General features: G+C 36.4%; 1 protein-coding gene across 4 annotated transcripts in view; it reads right to left on the bottom strand.

The window, feature by feature from the left end:
• PLAG1 (PLAG1 zinc finger) overlaps positions 1 to 19813 on the bottom strand; it is a 52716-nt gene that overhangs the window by 30501 nt on the left and 2402 nt on the right. Inside the window, exon 2 of one of the 4 annotated variants that reach the window (XM_027791437.2) lies at positions 7714 to 7772. The exons of the other annotated variants lie outside the window; for them this stretch is intronic. The gene's annotated coding sequence lies outside the window, so the exon portion shown is untranslated. The remainder of the gene's footprint in view (positions 1 to 7713; positions 7773 to 19813) is intronic. 4 annotated transcript variants of the gene reach the window in all.

Genomic DNA, 19813 nt, shown 5'->3' with positions numbered 1-19813 from the left:
TGCAGCCTAAGACTTTAGAGTGGCTTAGTGCCGGCAGGCAGAGAAGAACCATCTCAGGTACAGGGATGAGCAGGTTGGGATTCCCGCAGCTCTAATCCAAACTGCAAACCACCAAGAAAGTGCACCCACAGATTTCCTGTGGTCTCTTGGCACTAACCAGGCTGAGCAGACATTAAGGGTCAGGAACGGCAGACATTTCAGCACCCTGCAAAAGGGGATTTGGCACCACCTCCATCCTGCAGACCCAACATCCAAGAGGGCAGCGAGGGGAACCAATCTGGCAGAACAGACTGAGCACAACAGACTGATGGAGTATCACAGCACTGTGAGGTGCTCTCACCTTAGCATGGCTGACGACAGGTACTAAATGACTAAGTTCATATTATTGGCAGTGCATCTATTTACTTGAATAAATGTGGTCAGAACTAAGTCTGCCAAACACCTACAATCACAACAGAAAGAAGCATCAGGAAACTGTTGTTTGAACTCACTATTCCCACTACAGTGAAAATAAGGTAGAAGTGTACAGTTCTCTGCACCAGAGATGGCTACCAACCACAGGGACCAGCACAGGTGCTACCGAAAGGTGAATTTAAAAAAAAGTCTCTAGTACACTTCTATAACCTTACCTTTCACATTGGAATACTATCTTCTGACTTAACAGGAAGCAAGGCTGCCATGTGATGAGATGTAAGAGTCTCAGAACAGCATCAAATCCAAATAAACACTTTTGGCCTCATTTCAGTATTGAGGAAAGGTGGAGAAAAGTTATCTGGACTTAAAATTCATGATGATAGCATGGAGTCTTGCTTGGAGCATGTTTTCAAAGAAAGAATGAAAACATAAAAGTAAAGAGAAAAATCAAATAAAACATAACACGTTTTTTTAAAAGTTGAACCATGTCAAACACTCAACTTTTCTTCAACATGATAAAATAGATTATACAGCAGAAGCACAATACTTCTAGTCTCACTCAGTAAGAAGTCTGATACACTGTATACTACCACCCGAGCAGTAGTTTGCTGAGCTGAGAAGAGAGGGCTTAGTTTAAGAATAGTATGGCAGGAAAAGCAGCAGATCAAGAAGAGATGACAACAGATTTCTTTCTGAAAGGTGGATATGGACTTCTGCCAAGAGTGGTCTTCAGTCTTTTTTGATTCAGCTTTTTAGTTTAAGATTTTTTTTTTAATGCCTTTAAGTGAGCACTACCAAAATGTGTAAAAAATAAGAAACTAGGAGGTACCAGAAGTACAGTGCAGACTGAAACAGCACACAAGAAAAACTGCAACAAACCTTAAGGATAGCCGCGACAGAAAGGGGATGAAAAAGTAACAAAGGGCAGAGTAACACACTGAAAAGACTAATGGTTTCTGCTGAAAAATGATGAATCATTAGTTGGAATTAACAGAGAAGGAAAAAGTTTGTGTATAACCACCCTATAAGTAGCTAGTAAAAGTCACTAAGGAGAGCTGGTTCAGAAGACAGAAAATATAACGATTCAAAAAAAGCAGCTGTATTTCCAGTGCAGAAAGGGACATATAGATGGCACTATAGCAGAATACCAAGATCTTGCCGGGAACACTGTGTACAAATCTGGTAATACATATTCACAAAAAACTTATTTGGGACAGCACAACAAAACAACTGACAAAAGAAAAAAAAAAGAAAAAGAAAAAAAAAGAAAAAAGAAAAAAAAGGCAAAAGGTCTTAACAAGTACACCAAGGAGTCAATCAGCATGGCTGGCATAAAGAATAACTATAAGCTTATCAAAAGTTAAGTTTAGGCTGGAAATTAAAAGGGTTCTTAAACAACAAAACACTGGCTTCAAGTTTACATGTTAGAAGATAGGGATGCGAATAGAGGAAAAAATGTAACTAGTTCGCAAGTGGGTCTACACAGGTTTACAGACACAGACATGGTTTCTGTGACAGCAAGGCACTTGACTCAGAATGATTTGTTCCACTTCTGGGTGATGTGCTCTAGTCTGTGTCCCGAATACTCATCAGAATGCAACGATGGTCCTAGCAGGTCAATGCAGAAGCCCATCGAGCCCAGCAACCTTGCTCCAGTAACAGCCAACAGCAGATCATGAGGAAGGTAAGCATGTAGTATTTTGGAGAATTATCACCATTTGTGATTTAGGGACTTCCTGAGCTGGAAATATTTAATAACGCTCTTTTCCACTAACTTGGCAGCCCCCTCCTCTGCCTATGTAAGCTTTTTAACTTGCAACACCCAGTGGCAAGGAGTTCCACAGCTTATTTTCACGTTTTATTAACAACTGCTTTCTTTTAGCTTGTTCTGAACACATCTCTCACTATTTCTCCTTCCTCTCAGCTAATAATTTTGGCCCCACTTCATCCCATCTATGCCACTCATGATTCCTTTACGATCCCCTGTCTGTGCTATGAAACCCCTATTGTATTCTCCCTTTTGTAGTCTCTTACCAGGCTGAAAAGTCTAAGCCCACTTAGGCCTTCCTTGCATGGAAGCTGTTTCACTACTTTTTTCATATTCATCACCTTGTCCCGTATTTTTGCCACTCTGCACATATCTTTTGTGCACTAGTCAGGAGACAGACACACCATGGATTGCTGCCTGTTTTATTTCTTTCCTAACAATTCCCAATTTCCATTGAAGTACTACAATAAGCTTGACATCTACATCAGGCAAGTCAGCATACACTTGAACAACGGGGGGCAGGAGTATGGTAGAAGGACACGTGAACAAATACAACACACTGGTAAAGAGGCAACACAACTTGGAAAAGGAAATCGAGCTCCACAAAGCAAGCGAAGTTCTCTGAAGGAATAAATAAATGTGCAGACAAGGGAGATGCAACTGAATGGCATGCAGGTATACCTGCACTGAAGTGGCTGGAGACTGACAGACAAAGCTGAACAGACCGGTAGTTACTGTCTCTTCCAATAAAAAAGCTGGAGACGTGAAATGAAATTATGAGGACACAGGCTCAAGAAGGAAACATACCTGTTCTTCACACATTTCTGCTGTGGAACTCCTTGCAACAGGGCATTTAGACACTTAAAGAGTTTACAAAGGCTCAAGAGGCCACAGGAAAAAGTTATGGGAAAAGTCCAGTAAAAGTAACTACATACACACCCCACCATGTCTGGCTCAGAAAGCCTTTGACAAGTGAATTATTAAAGACGAGGTGCATACTCTGGGAAAGCCATCCCTACATGTTTGCCCTGCTCTTGTGCCTGTCACCACATCTTTGGTTTTGCCATTGTCAGAAACAGAACACCAGGCTTTGATATGTTCACAAGTGTAATTATTCTTAGTAAATAAAATGCAAACATAGAATTTGATCAGCATTTATCAGGTTGATTAAAAGTGGTATTTGTCATCTCAGGCCTTGATAGGGCTGGTAAGACCTGTGATAACAGTTTTCTAACAAGTCTTGATTTGAAAGCAGGACAATTCCTCTGTTAATTTACACAAGAACTGGCACTGTTGTCAGTAGGTACAAATGCTAACTCAAACCCAGCATATTTTACTACTGGCAGAATGAGTAGGATCACATTTCACCATGCTGCCAAACACTTGCCATTATAAGACAAACCCCTCTACATAAGACAACTTACAACTTTGCCAGACTGCCGTTTGGGCTGAAATTTTACAGGTTAGTGTCTGCTTCAGTGTTTTGTTTCTTCACTTTTTATTCATTCAAAACAGTACAGCCATTTAAAAAAAATAAAGGTTAATGGAAAAAAAGGTTTTGCCTGTGTCAAAAGATTCTGACAGACTTTTCCTACTTTTCCTTTTCCTAGAGTTTTGAATCCCTGCCCCTTGGGATGGAGACTTGAAATTACACAGGGATAGTGGTAGAGCTGTGATTTTACCCAAATTTGGCCAATTTCTTGATTATTTATTCCACAAGCTCCTTAGCCATTCATAAACCAATATTTTGAGCCAGATAATTGAATATTGTCCTAGAGGACTCGGATTCTACTAGAGATCTCTGTGTCACTTAAATTGAATGCAACAGAAGAGGTCATTAATTTTCCAGGTCCTTGGCATGGGTCTACAAGGAGTGATTTGCAGAAACACTTAGTGCCTGCAGCTGCAGTGGAAGGCAGTGAAAGCTGTGTTCTAAACAGATTATGAAGACAATTGTTTTGAAAAACTTGGCCTAGTAATCTCAAAACAGGTTCTCCCAAAAAATGCCACAGAAACTTGATTCTTAAAAAAGCAACCCTCAGAAAAACTGTAAGAGCCATTTATTTTATTCTCACTCTGCATTTTATCCTGAGCATGCACTGCAGGCTTTCCTATCAAGGTGCTTACAGTACAAGTGTCATGATGCAGGTTGGGCAAGTAGTGTCTCTCCATCGCAAGCGTCAGAAACCATGTACAAGCAGCTAGGTATTTCACAAGGGTATGGACTGTGATTGTAGGGTAGGATTTCTCAAAGTATCCAGAGCCTGAGGCAAAACATCAAATGTGCTAGAGAGCATACCAGAACTCTGTATAAATATGTTCCATTGTCAAGATCCATGCATAAGTTTCCAGCCAGCAAACTGGCTTGCGAACTCCCATCTGCAGGATACATACAGCTTTGAGAACTAGCATCCCACTGGGTATTTGCCTTCAGTGATCCAGGGCCTGAAAAGTAGGATAGCATAGGAGTGCCCATGGCGATGACTGAGAGGAACATAATTTGGCTTTGTGTAAATGAGGGACAGCTGAATTTACTTTTTTATTTAAAAACAGTAGTGTCAGCCACTGTTGTTAAATTAGCACACAAAATTAAACAGGGTGCATATATGCAACCACAAGTACTTTAACTGCTTTTTCCCCTTTCCTTTCCACATGTCTCAGTTCTCCTCCTTCAAGTAAGCTTCTTAGGGGAAGGACAGATGCCTGCTGTGTTTTCCTTTTCAGCCTCTAGTACATGGAATCCTAAAAATGGATGCTGCTTTTTTTTTTTTTTTTTTTTTTTTTTAAGACATGAACAAAGCAACACAACTCCGAGAGCCTCCTTTAGTTCTATTTATTCTTACCCGGTCATCAGTGCTTAGAAACAAACATTCTTCCTGTCCACTGCTCTCCTGTGAAAGACCACAGTATCTATAGTTACTGGAGAAGAGTGCTTCAGTTATCTGGGCTCCGATCCTTCCCATGCTTTACTTTTCAGCTTGCCCTAGAAGGCTTGCTTTCTCAGAGGATACTAGAACCAAGATTTCTGTCTTTCCAAAGGCACTGAAATTCTCTCATCACTGGGAAGCTTGTCACTCCTTAAAAGAACCAAATACCAACATCATATCTGAAACTGAAGACCTGAAGAGTCACTTCTGATCAGCTCTCAACTTCCAGCTAACTTGCCAGGCCTCCCCTGGTCCTGGTGCAAGGGAAACCAGGAGACTGCAACTCCAGCCCTAAGAAACGCTGCCAGAGAGCACAGGCTGAGCTTTTTAAAAAAGAGCTGCAAACTTTCCCCAAAACATTTTTTATTCTTAGTTGTAGGTCTTCCTGCAAAAGGAAAGCATATTGGGCAGGTGGCACACACTGCCACAGTAACGCTGTGAAACTCTCACCAGAAGGACAGAAATAGCATCAGAAACAGCACCTCAACTTCCTTCAAAAGATCCATGATTTTCTAACAGTCCTAGGAAGCAAACACCATAATTCCCCATCCTAAGAACACAATGGCACGAGGAAGCAGGGGGAGAAGGACTATATCAAGCAAGAATCTTTCCTATTCCTTTCTTAAACCATGCCTGCTTATAAGAGGCGACCTCACACAAATAGGAGGTATTTTTGGCTGATCTTGATGGGCTGCTTCTCCTTGGCCACTTGGAAATCAGATTCATTAAAGAAAATACTGTAATTTTGGCTAGAAGTAGCTTAAGAGCTTTCCTCTTTAGTAAATACCATGAGATGATACTTCCCTTTTTAGTTCAGTGGAGCAGCACAAATTTGTGCCTAAGAAATTTTGGGCGTAATGCTGAAAGAAACAAACAAGCCAAAGTCCAAGTTGACGCAAATATCCTCTCAGGACAGCTGTTTATTTTATATAATTCTTCCAGCTGTGCAAAAGGTGCTCAAAACAGCACGCTGCAGAAGAAAGGGAGGCAGCTCAACCCAACCTGCACTACGGCAGAGTTCTTCCCAGGGGTGAGGGGGCGGCGAGAAGTCTGAGCCCAAGGAGCTGCTGCGGTGCACACAGTGCAGCAAGACCCAGGACCTGAAACTCTGTTACCAGGTGGACATTTCTTATGGTTCATCTCAAGGAATGTGTTAAAAACAGCACACAAGAACCCACTGAAGCATTCAAGTAGTCAGATGATCGACACATTTTGCAGGTATATCCTCGGCCACAATCTGCTAGTGCTTTATCTATAAACTACTTACCAAGACACAAATATCCCTCTGCTTCCTAGTGCTCCTATGTTACAGAGCACCATCAGACTAAGCAGTGCAGAAATAAGCACACAAACATTTTCAAACGTTTTTCTTTTGCAACTGATGAGCAATATGTGACTGAAAAATGATGAAAGCAGAGTAGAAAAACAATCTAGTATGGGAAAACGGTACATTAAAAAAAGTAGTAAACATTCAGGACAGGATGAATCAGAACAAAAATGAAACAACATTTCCTATAAATCAAAGATCTCAAAATACTAAATGATAAGAGGCAATTATGAAGAAATCTAAACACTTGCAAAAATAAAAAGGCCAGATCAACAAGGTGTTTTGAAATATTATTAAAATACCTTGAGAAGGTAGTTTTCAGAAGCACTGACAACCCTGGACAACCTTATTTTATGCTCTCCATTTTTTCTTAGAGACGTGAATGAAAACCATTGTTAAGGAAAATGGCACAAACTTGGAACAGACATCAAAGAGTAACAAGATGGGAAACAAATCATTACTAGACAGGAAAAGAGAGAAATCAGAAATCCAGAAAACCTGAAGCAGAATAACAGTTAATGTTGTTGAGGACAGTGGGACACAGTGATGATGGCTAGAAACACACACTTTTCTGGTCCTCTTTTACTATAAGGAACTTATCATGGGCTTGACCCCTCATCTGTTTTGGTTTTTTAAATATAAAAGCTCCTCATCAGTAAATACACTCTCATCTTAAAAACATAATTATGGGCTGAAAGTTGACACTAAGAATAGCACTAAGGAACTTCATAGTCATGTCTTCTTGATTTCTGTATCAATTTACTTGATTGCAACAGTCAAGCATATGTCCTTTGGTCCTCAAGACTGAAAGGAGGTCTTAAGAGTGTTAGTCTTAAAGAGATGTTTGACAGGGTGACACTTTGGAGTTTAAATCCATAAATAACAGTTGAAATATCAATGTGTAACTGTAAATACATGCACACATATAAAGGACAAAGCATTCACAATTTTTTAGCAACTTTAAAGAAAAGCAAGTGTCTGAGTAAAGTAAAAAAAAATTAGATTAGGGAAACATAAAAAAAAAAATTAATACATATTCCACTAATCCATACTGGCATGCCAGGAAAACTTAAAGACAATCTGGAATAAACCTCACGAATTCTTATAATTAGGACATACATGAGGAATAACATCATGAATAAGTCTTCAAATTAGCAAGTGACCAAGAAGTATATGCTTTGCCAATTTCAGTTCAAATCAAAATACTTCATGATACAAGCATATTTTTAGTACTTTTACAAATAAATGAGTTCTTTGGAATAAGATTCTTCACTCACATTCTCATTTTTTTCCCTGCAGTGTCAGAAACAGCCATTTCAAGATGACTTTTGCAAATCTGCAAATTGAAAGGGACAATTAACATGTAATCTTACGTGAAGTTGAGTCTTTGAAAAAAAGGACAAAAATCTTCTAAATATGAATCTCGGAAAATTTGGGGGTTTTTTCCTTCACTTTAATGCCTGTCTGAAATAACTACTTCACTAACCTGGTGACACACTTATTTACTATATTTTCTTATGCCCGTTATTCAGTGGTTGGCAGTAATACAACTTCATTTAGCAATAGCTTGGACCCCTCAGTAAGGGAATGTGTACATAGTAGCTCTCTAATCTTGCTGCCCAGCTGCTAAGACAGTCACATGAGTCACTTGCTGCCTTTAGAGCAACACACGCCACTTGCTGAATTTAGAGACATTCTCTGTTTCTGCACTGGCCATACATATAAATTTAGTAATACCCTATCCTAATCACATACAAAACTCTCTAGGTTGTTTTCTTATTATTTTTTTTTTTTAACACCAGTGAGGCAAGCAACGTATTTTTTACTAATGCAGTTAATGACCCAGCTCCACAGTGTGGTTTATGTACTGTTTTTCAGCATTATTGTTTTCACTCTAGTTTGGCTAACTTCAGGAATCAGTTCAAATGTAGGTAACTTCATCTAATTGTTCAGTGAAAATCCAGCCCTGGAAGAATGAAGAACTCCATCTGCCAGGATGATTCAGTACACAGCTTCGGAACAAAACGCTTCACAACAATCCCTTCCTTATCAGGATTTTAAACTGTGACTGTTTGGAACACCACCTTATTCAACAGTCTATTTAAAAACAATTTACAAAAAGACTGACATAGTTACTTCCATGCAGCACCCCAGTCTACTAATACATAAAACTCCTTGTTGAAAATACTTCATTTATTTAACATAATCTATAGGTGATATGTAGAAAGTACCATCGCATACAAACAGTACATAGCCTCACAAAACAACACTGTGAGGATAATCTTCTTTGGACTGTCACTGCATCCTCAGTGTAGGCCCTATAATGTTTCATTTTGCTCTATATCACACACTATCTTCTTTCCTTATATGCTCCCTGTGTCTCATCATGGCACTGTTCTTTGCAGATGGTTGTATATAGAAGCCATCAACAATATGACATACTATGCTGTGGTCATATGTGTCCACAGACTACCAGCGTAACAAAACCCCCACAGAATCATGCTTCAAGGTACAGGGCTAACGCCACCAAAACCGAGGAATCTTTTAGATTATATGAAACACACTTCTCCAGCTTAAAAATATATTGGCCTAAATCACAAAAGGTGTTTTAGTGTGCCTAAAGAAGAAAGCAGTGCGTCTCACCTTACCTATTAGTTTCAAATACAGGCAGGCTTGCCTTAAAAAGGTCTTTACAGACTTCTTGCCAGGAGGGAATCACAGTAGGCAACGTCCCCGACTCGCCAGTCAAGCAGCAGCACATTTTCAAGTTAAACACTCTAATCTGTCAGATAACATTAACTACAGCTCCATACCTAGCCAGAATAGAATACCAAGTAGTAACTACTAACTAAACTTTTCACTCATGTTGTACCACTTTGTATTATAAGCACTGGTAAAAATAAATGAAGATGGTTATTTCTAAGCTGTTTCAGCAAACTTTGCACAGTAATTCAACTAAGTATAAGCAAATTCCTTGTATTGGTGTTTAATACCTAAAATATTCTAGCCACTGATGTACACAGTGGCAGTCAACCTAATGTCAAATTTCAGACTAACAGACACATATCTACTGCTCTTACAAGTAACATCTAAGATTTCTGAAGTCAAAAGATAAATCCTAACTATTATTTTGCTGTTGTATTTTTTGCACTTTACGGATTTTCTGCCAAGTCAGTATTGCCGTTTCCCACGTTTGTGTGACTCTACACAGCGACAGTATACAATTGCAAAAATCAAAAAAGCAAACAAAGTGGCAGAGGAACATGGGGCAAGATTAGCAACTGAAACTACTAATCCAGCTGGCATCAATTCCCATTCTCCTTTACTCTATCTCTGCCATAATCAGTATAGCATTCCAGTCAGGTATTTGGCTATCACAAAACAATATCCTACATCAAAATTAGGAATTGCTGCCCACACACACCGAGAACAGGTTTTTTGCATATGCCATTTTTAATCAACAATTTTTCTCAAATAACAAGAATGCCTTAAAGCAGGCCAAACCGTGCTAACATATAAAACAATTCTTGGAAAAAAGGCTGCAGTTTGATAATGCACGTATTATGCATTCTATTAAAGAAGCCTCTCTCCATCAGAGTTCAAGTTTATGGGTATATTTCTGTGATAACCTGAAACCTTTCAGATGGACTCTAGTAAGAAGTAGCTGCCTGGAATAAAAACATTGCCTACAGATTGATGTATGATGATTTAGTGGATGAGCATGTTAGAAGTATAAACTCTTTAGACACAGCTATTTTTAAGTGGTCTTTAAAAAAAATATGAAATGTTAATTCTGTTTTCCAATAAACATAACTTTTGATCTGCTGAGTCAGAGGTGTTATGCATAATAATCACAGCAGGAGTATAATGCTCTTTGTATTTGTTTTGAGGAAAAAGCATGAGCACAATTCCATGCAAATAACAAGAAAAAAAAGATCATGGAGCAGAATCCAATTAAAAGCAAATTCACCATAGGGAAATGGTCATTCTGACAAAACAAAACACTTGTTTTCCTAGGTACAATCCACATTACTAGAAAGTCAACTCCAAAGCCACGTAACGTTTACATTCAAGTTTTATAATATGCACTTCCAACACTGGACTAAAAAACTGTGCGCTTCTAAATCAGTACCATATCACTCTTCTATGTATCCCTTTTAATTCTGAATTCAAATCCACAAAGCCAACAAACTCATTAACCTTAGAAAGCACTTTATCATGCACTATCTGAATGTAGTAGAAGAGCTTTATGTTTGTACAGCTCCCAGAAATAATCATGGTAGGGCTCTGAATACCTATGCATGTCTAGGTACCTAACCTTTTCACCGCACACACCACCCCCCCCCCCCCCAAAAAAAAAAATAATTACAGATATATATGGACACAACCAAATTTTTTTTCTTTGATAAAGTTTTGGTGGTTTTGTTACGGAAAACTACATTCTTCTAAATGTACATTATGTATTATTTTCATAAATAAATTAATATAACAAACATTCCCTTACTGAGAAATCCAAGGTCTTGCTAAATGAATCTCCCACAACATTTAAGTATTATTTACTAGGTCAAAAAATATCATCGGATTAGTATAGTAGTAATTTTCCTTTGCTTTTAAAATAGTTAAATATTTTTCCAATATCTTTAGTAAAAGGATTTTTGTCCTTTTCAAATACTCTAACTTCATATTTGGTTACATTAATTCCCCTTTCAAGTTGACAGACTTGGAAAAATCATCCTGAAGTGTCCATTTCTGATACTGCAGGAAAAAATGAAAATGTGAGTGAAGGAAGGATCTTATTCCAAATAATTAATTTATTTGTAAAAGCCAGAGTAAAGCAATTCCCTGTTCACACTGTAGAAAGAGACCAATCCTTCACTGCAGGTCCCACTTTCAAGACACTGCAGTTCCATCATTAAGCAGCATCCCCTGCTGAGAAACACATGACTCTACTGTTCCATGTTGTACCCTCAATGACCAACAGTTTCCAAATGGTGCTAAAAAAAAATACTTATTTTAACCTATAAAAAACCCTGAACAGCTTGATTCTTGACAACCTGAAAGATCACTCCTTTTCATGAGTGCTATCTGAAAGAACCTCAAACGGATGTTACAATAAAAAAAAAAAAAGATGGGAAAATACCACTCTCTCAAGAAGCATTTCAACTTTAACATAGATCTCTCATTCGGAAACAAGCTTAAAATGTTAGCACTACAGAATATACAGTTACTTCTGTACATTTACTAATGAACTACCTAAAATCTGATAGATGGAAATGTTGGTATTTGGAAAGCATGAAGCAGAGGCTGAATATCTTGAAGGTCACAGTGAAAAGAATTGTCAGCATCCAACTGGATTTTAATAAGCTTTGCCAGAGGAAGCTGGGACACACATTTTTATTGACTGTTTGTTCAATTTAATTTGTTTTGATTTGCAGCAAAGCACTGTTGAAGAGTCCAAGGAAACTTTCAAATAACCTGTTAAGATCAGACGGGAAAAAAAAAAGGTCTCCTCCTTCCATCTACAAATTCTGTAGTTCAGGTCATTTAATAACTTTGCCAGCCACTGCAACACTCAAAAAAATATCAAGAAACAGACTTCCTAAACAAATGAATGCAACAAGTGTGTGTGTGTGTGTGGGGGGGGGAATTAATACATTTTTATCTCCACATAACCAGGATAAAAATACACAAAGGAAGAACTTAGAATACTTGCTCTTCAGGCCTATGCTCTGCCATGCACTGGGGTGGAGTATACATACTTTCGACTACATATTCTCTCAGATGTGCCCCCTAAACACAAAATCACATAATGAATTTAAAAAAGTTGCTAAGTAGCAGTACATTCAAAAGAGGGATACAAATACATTATGATCTCTACCACTAAACCTCTTAACCTTCCTACAAAGGCCTAAGTTACAAAAAGTTTGGGGGCAAAAGAGAGATATGGGTGGATAATCTTCAGAGCACTGTTGGCAGCAAAAGTGGTTGCAAATTTTTACGTATATTTGGGAAAGAAGAATTAATAACTCAGGTAAGCTCTGCCTTCTTCAAACTACGAGTCTATCTCAACAAACAAATGCTATTTAAGTACGACTACACGTAACGGTTACAGAGTACTTGCAACCCGATGGCAAATTTCTGTCTGCCTTTAAGCTTTTTTGGTAAGCTACCTACATAAAACCTTTATGCTAAAACTTCCACCAAATATCAAACTACTTCCTTTATGATAAAATCAGATGCTTAGCAGAAAGGATTATTTGATGTTCAACCACAGTTTAACAACTAAAACTATGACAGGAATAGGGGAGGTTTAGTGCATCCATGAAGTCTTTGAGGGTTTGCTCAGAGTCGAGAGACTTTCTACAGCTTGATTCCTGATGAAAACTGGAACAAACAGCACAATACTCAAGTACTTTTTCAGACAAAACCTTTATGGAACTCAGTCTGCCTAATGAGGAATTGAGGAGTTCATCTCAAGATAACTGAATATGTTACCAGTTTTTAGGCTGCAACATTACCGCATGACTGAAATCCCAAATTCATAGGATTTAAATATTGTGAGAGACTGATGAGCAGTGACGTAAGCCATCAGAACCCCTTCCTGACCACATCTCCCTTTTCACTCAAGGCTTGAAGAAAAATCTGGTCTCCTTTTATGTTCAGTATTTTTACTAGGCAAACTACAGAAAAACAGAAAATGGTAATACATATTCAACCTCTCCAAAGTAAAGCAACTTTCTACTCCAAATGAACAAGTAACCTATGCATTTAAAAACTGCTTAAATGCACTTTCCTTTGAGTACAAATATTTAAGTATAATGAAAAGTAACAAGTTTGTTTTACACAATGCATAGATAAAAACTGTACTAGAAACGGAAATGGATTACCCAAGATGGGCTTAACTTACTTGTTCTCAAATATTCTGAAGTGGTCAAGTTTTCAAAGGTAAAATAGTATTATACTGCAGGGGAGACCTCTAAAATTTCTTGGTTCTTCCAAGAAACTTATTTCATGGTTTATCATTTCTGAAAGTGTAAAATCTAGATTTATGTTTGCCTTCTAGGAGTGTGTTTGAGTATTTCTTATGAGAAATAGTGATACCAGATATTTGACTAATGCTACAAGGCTGCAAAACCTGACATCTTTTCCTCATAGCCTAGTTTAACATTTATCCAGTTTGGGACTGCTCCCATCATCCAAATACCATTATGATTAAGTTTCCCATGTTACTCTACACCCAATTTCTATACTTGTAGCATCAATAGCACAAGTTATCTCCACATTATTCCTCAGCGCAATTTCTGTAGTACAAAAATGGTCAGCATCAACACTTAATGGGACGCATTCATTTTGAGAGAACAGAAGAGTTTTAAATACCTGAAAGAACTGTTCAGTTCAGAAAAGAGCATATCCAAAAGGATATGCTCATGCTGCTAAGACAAAACCCCTTTAAAATTACAACAGGGAAAATACTGCATTTTACAAGTAATGAGAAATTAAATGAGTTTGATATAAATATTTCACATATACTTTTTAAAGCAATTTCAACACATATTAAAAACAGCCTGAATAATGAGGATAATTAATATATTATGATTCTCGGTTAACTTTTAAAGTAACAAATAATACAACTTTGTTGTTTAGGCATAGAACTGATTTCATTGTACTGGTATGCTTATAACCGTACTTAAACGCCATTTAAAATAGCATGTAGCAACACCATCCTTTGACAGATGCAATAATATTTTTATTACTTTTTCTGAAACTGATTAAAATATAGCCATAAGCTATATGTTTGTGCTGGGGTATAATTAGAAGTGGTTTAGTCTAAACACAATCCCAGTATTCAAAAGAATTAACGAAAACTATCAAGTCACAGAGGGAAAAAAAATCTACAGATTTGAATTAAGTGGCATTTATTGTTATCAGCTATGTCTAAGCTCTTCTCCAAGCTATATGGTTCACTGTTTCCTAGTGTCCTAAATGAAATAAATTACGCGTGTATTGACCACAATAACTTCCAGTGAACAAAATAAGCTCGAACAATGTATATGTTTAGCTTTTAAACAGAGCACAAAACACTGATAGGATTTTTAGGTTTGTTTTATTTTAGTTTAATACTCACTCCTCTTAAAGTACTTGTGAGGGGAAGAACACAGGTAACTGATAACAAGTAGCTAACGCCACAAATCTACACCTTTGTAGTGTATCATCTTATGAAAACATAAGACCAGCTGCAGGCAATTCCTACTTCTACCTATTTATATTGTACCTATAGTTCCATGTGATAAATACTGTATTATTATGTAAATGCACTATTATTATGTAGTAAATGCACTATCAGTATAAATGAAAATTCCACACGTGACAGTAAGAGTTTGAAGAAACTTAGCACTTACAAACTTGTAAATGTTTTATTACTAACTACACAGGCTTGATTGAAATTTAATAGTAAGCTGCCAGAATCTCTCTTTCTGCCTTCAAAAAGGTCTCTTCTTTAAAAAACCTATATCACAACTGATTCAAAAGACATGATGTTCTTCCTAAACAGCCAGATGTTCCCTTAAAATATGTGTACATATATATGTGTGTGTGTACACTGATACTACATATAAATGTAACAATCATGATAAACACATATACCACACAATAAACAGTTTTATTAGAAGGACAAGCACTTGGGACAGTAAAATATGATTTGCATATACTGGGTCTTTCTGCTATTTCAACATTTAGTGTAATGAAATCTCATTAATTCAGAATCAGATGATTTGCAGGGCTTTTTAGAAAACTTACACACTGATAAATCTGATGCCCTGTAGTATACAAATACATACTCAATAAATGAAGAGGGAAGATAAGTTTTCTGACATCCTCATGGCTTTTTGATTACATGGCAAATCACAGTAAAGACAAAATCAACCATCTACACCTTATTTCATGAGAAATACTTCAGACTTGGAAGTCTTCAAAGTATAATGTGACCCATAACCATGAAGAAAAGCTTTTAGGGTGAAAGTTAATGATACACAGCGTCAGGCTACCAGTTAAATTACCTGTACAATATTTAAGTAAATCTATGTGCAATCTGCATGGTTAAATGATATAAAATAAAGCATTATCTACAGCAATATGGAAGAGATTATTATTAGTTATCCTAACTTTAGTAAAAAAACAACTTTGACAAATAATTCCCTTTAAACACTTTCTAATCTGATTTCTAGGGATATTCTCCTTTGAGAAAGGAATTTAGCACATTAAGTGCAAAAGAAGATTATAGCAATTCAGTTTACTGTAACAGACACTTCTTGCATTCTTCCAAGTTCCTTTACATAGTTATTTCTTAATTGCATCTGATGGCAATTCTAGGTTTTACTTTCCTGATTCCCACTTGACTTCTCAAAGCTGATTTGAGCTATTTTACTTCAGAGTTTTGAGTCACTGTTCTGTGTATTATAGCCACACTTGTCTACATTCATCTGTTTATCTTTCTCACTTTTTGATTTTATACTAGTTCATACATATACTAGTTTATACTAGTTCAGTGCTGTTTTTTCGTTTGGGCGTGGTGGTGTCCTTCTTTCTTTTAAACACATAAAACAAAATCATGCAAACTGGGCCACATTCTACTCACTTCGTGCCCACTTGTAAGTCTATCAAAACTCTATGAAAACCACCAGGGTTGTGCATGCATATAATAGCTCACCACTCTGGCCATGTATTTTAATGTACTTGACAAGGTATCTCTATACACTGGACAGAAAGTGAATTAGGAAAGGGACAGAAGTTATTACAAAGAAGGCTCTAATAGAAACTTATTTATTCCTTCAACATGAGAATAACTATATAAGCTTTCCCACTCTTCACTGTCAAGTACATACGGTGGTTAATTTTAATGCCATGATCCTACAGTAAGTGCTTACAAGACATACAGGGTCCATTTAAATATTAAAAATTTCAATATATCCTATGAGAAGGCCCCATCCTTAAGAGCTGGTATCACTTAAGTATTTTAACAAGCATGTTATATATTGCAAAAAAATTTAACCCCCCCTCTAATTCTATTCATTTCTGCTAATTCATCCTTCTAAAATGAGACAATAACAGGTGAACACAGATACTGAAGTAGACAAAAAAGACTTTAACAAGCCAATCTAAATAAAAGTAAAACTGAACTTGCAGTAATGGTGACCTGTTCCATTCAGTATTAGATTTTCATAACTTGTGTACAATCAGAATTTTTCACATTTGATGTCTGGTGGACAACTGTTCATTTTAAATACACTAGTAACTGCAATCTATTCAATTTCAGGTAAAGGGTCAATATATTCCTTAAAAAAATAAAGAATAAAATATAGGCAGCTGTATAAGTGATTATATTGAGAGTTAATGTTTTACACTGAAGTTACAAGTTCACACAATTTAAAAATCAATATAAATTTAATTAAATTCTAGACATGATATTTTGCTTAGCAAGAAAAATACACAACTCCCTACCATCCAAATGCTCAGATAAATGCAAAAAAAAAAATCCCCTACACTTCAGAAATATAAATATTTTACATTTGATCAATACAAAATGTTACTTTGTTCTAATATTTGAATTGTTTTTAAATAGTTTTTTAAGGCTACCTAAACAGTTGGTAATTGGTTAAAGATGCTTAACAACAGTTCAACTGCTAGATACTGCACATTTCTTTCAAAAGCAAGGCAAGCTAAATCCTCCCTAGTAGCAGGTATTTGGAGAATATCTTCTTGAAAGCAAGTACTCTGTCACTACAGTGGTGATGGCTTCTAGATCCCTTTTAACTCTACACTGATTTGAGAATGGTCTAATTGCTTTAACATATTTCACATTTTTCAGAATATCTCCCCTTGGTAAACAGATAAACTTGTTCAAGAACACTCCCAAAAGGTTCTGGCTGACAAAACCCGGTTGCAAAGATGTAAGAGGTTATAGATACAAAATTTTAAAAACTTATGTTTTAGACTCTGAAGTAAAACATCTCATTTAACAAAATATCATTGAAGAGTTACAAACAGTGGTTTATTTAGAACATAAGCCGTGCCTTCTTTAACCCATTAATTTTAAAACACATGCACTACCCTGAAAGGAGACTTAAGGGCACCATTTTGACCTACTAGCTGCAGAGGTGGGCAACCATTAAAAGTGGCTGTGCTTTGTATGCAGTGCCTTTTGGGATTACACAAAATTTTTAAAAGTTTCTTAATTCAAATTTCACAGTTCTACATCGGGAAACTATTTTTCCAGGATAATTACTAAATGAAAAGTACACACTAAGAGACACACTGGAACTAAGCATTCAAGAAAAGCTGAATGCATGTCAGTTTAGATTCCTGTATGTGCTGTACAGCTGTAAATACTGCAGTTATTAACTTTTAAACATTATTGAACAGGATCGATAAGTATTTAAGAAGGATTTTAATACATTTACAGCTCCCCACTTTGCCTACAAAAAGTAGGGTAACTTTAGCAACAACAGCCCATAGCATTTGTTTCCTCAGGTGTTCTCATTTTAGAAAATCTTGAAAAAATCACACTGAATCATATACAGAATCAGAGAAACATATAATAGCACAGATTATCTTAATTCTTAGAAGTAAGGAAGCTTTGAAAGTTACTTCTATTTTTATTAAACACCACATCATCCCTGTAAGAAGAATTCAGTTTTCCACAAAAAAAGAGTAAGTTTGTAAAAAACAATCCTAAACAACATTTATCTTCTGCTATTATCATAATCATCTGGATTATACCTTAAAATTAAACCCAGTTTAGAAGAGTATCAAATTCTGTGAGAACACTCTGCTTTTTCTCCTCCCTATGTCCTGAATTTTGCACTGTGGTTGGATACACTGAATTTACTTTGTAATACATAACTGTAAGTCAAGAAAGATACTCCACAACATGTGCTTCTTTCATGTTGTTATTACCAGTGCCTATACCTATTTTCAGTGTTACAATATTAATCATTTAGAAACTCTTAATTAGGTAAAAATGTAGCAACACATTAAACACTTCATACTGATGGTCACAGACACAGTATTCGAAGACTTCTTAAATACTGTCAGTACCACCAACTAGTTTACTAAAGTTAGTTCTGCACATCTACTACTATCTATCTATCTCAGTACATTAAAAACACCAACACATGGTGTACTGCTATTAATTTATCAAATTTCTATGCATTTCAGGATAATCTCACTTCAGTCAATAAAAAGAAGAGATCACTGTAAGACATATTTGGAAAGGAACTTTAAAGTATGAATTCTTGGTAACTATATTTCCAAACCATAAAAGAGTGTTTTAGAAAAATGTTCAATTTCATTCCTTTGTACAAACTGATTAATCCTTCTTCCTTAATGAGCCTTTTTTTTCTAGCCTAAGAGTAGTTAATGTGATTTAATTTTCACAACTGTGAGTCACTGGAAAACTTTGAGATTTCTTCCAAAATCTCTAACCACAAGACTATCCTAGTCAACAACTACTCCACAACAGCTTATTTGGTCACACTTGCAGGAAAGGTACAGATCATTTTCAAATTCATGCTATTCAACACAGAGGGCTACTGCAACCGATACTCGATTTGCACAAGTTCTAAGAAAACTTTTGTTGAACTAGCCTCCCTAAAAGTTCAGTATTCCACCTTCCCTCTCAAGAACCACATTACCTGTATTCATTTTTTAATCTAGAATTAAATACAAAGACTACAAAACCAAGGCACATGTAAAGGAAACATCATAACTCTTCATAATGATATCAGATTGCCATGCTAAGAGGCGATGTTAATTTTTTAAATAGGATATTTCACTGAAAATTAAAATACATAGGAGATAACAGAGACAAGCAGAGCATTTCACATCATTACAGTTAAACATTTACAAGTTAAAAATTAAGCAAAAACCTGTATCAGTCAGAACCCATGCTATAAGCATGTAGGCATGCACACATACACACGAAACCAGACTGCAGTATAGGATTATTTTTTTTTTAATTATTTTTTTTTAAACAAAGCCAGAAGCAATTCTTCCAAGTGATGTTACAATTACACAGCTAAGGTGTACTTGTAAAAAGTCCCTACTTTGGCCAATTAAAGCCTACAGTTATTTTCATTATTTTTCCAATCCTTTTCAGACTGTTCAGAAGATTTAACTATAGCACAAGCTCTACAATGCTCTTCAACAAACTCAGGTGTCCCAAACAAAACAGAATTTATTCAAAGTAAAAACAATGCACTTCTCAACTTTTACAAAATGTCTGTGAATTTGCTCTATGCACATAGGTCTCCTCCCAGGGAATTCATAGCTAGTGGAACAACACTAGGTTTTAATATTAAACAACCCGAGACTACTTCATTT

Source organism: Falco peregrinus, chromosome 3 (genome assembly GCF_023634155.1).
Source record: "Falco peregrinus isolate bFalPer1 chromosome 3, bFalPer1.pri, whole genome shotgun sequence".
NCBI classification, from domain to species: Eukaryota; Metazoa; Chordata; class Aves; order Falconiformes; family Falconidae; genus Falco; species Falco peregrinus.
Note: the sequence above shows the minus strand (reverse complement) of the source record. Positions and strands in the feature narration are given on the sequence as shown.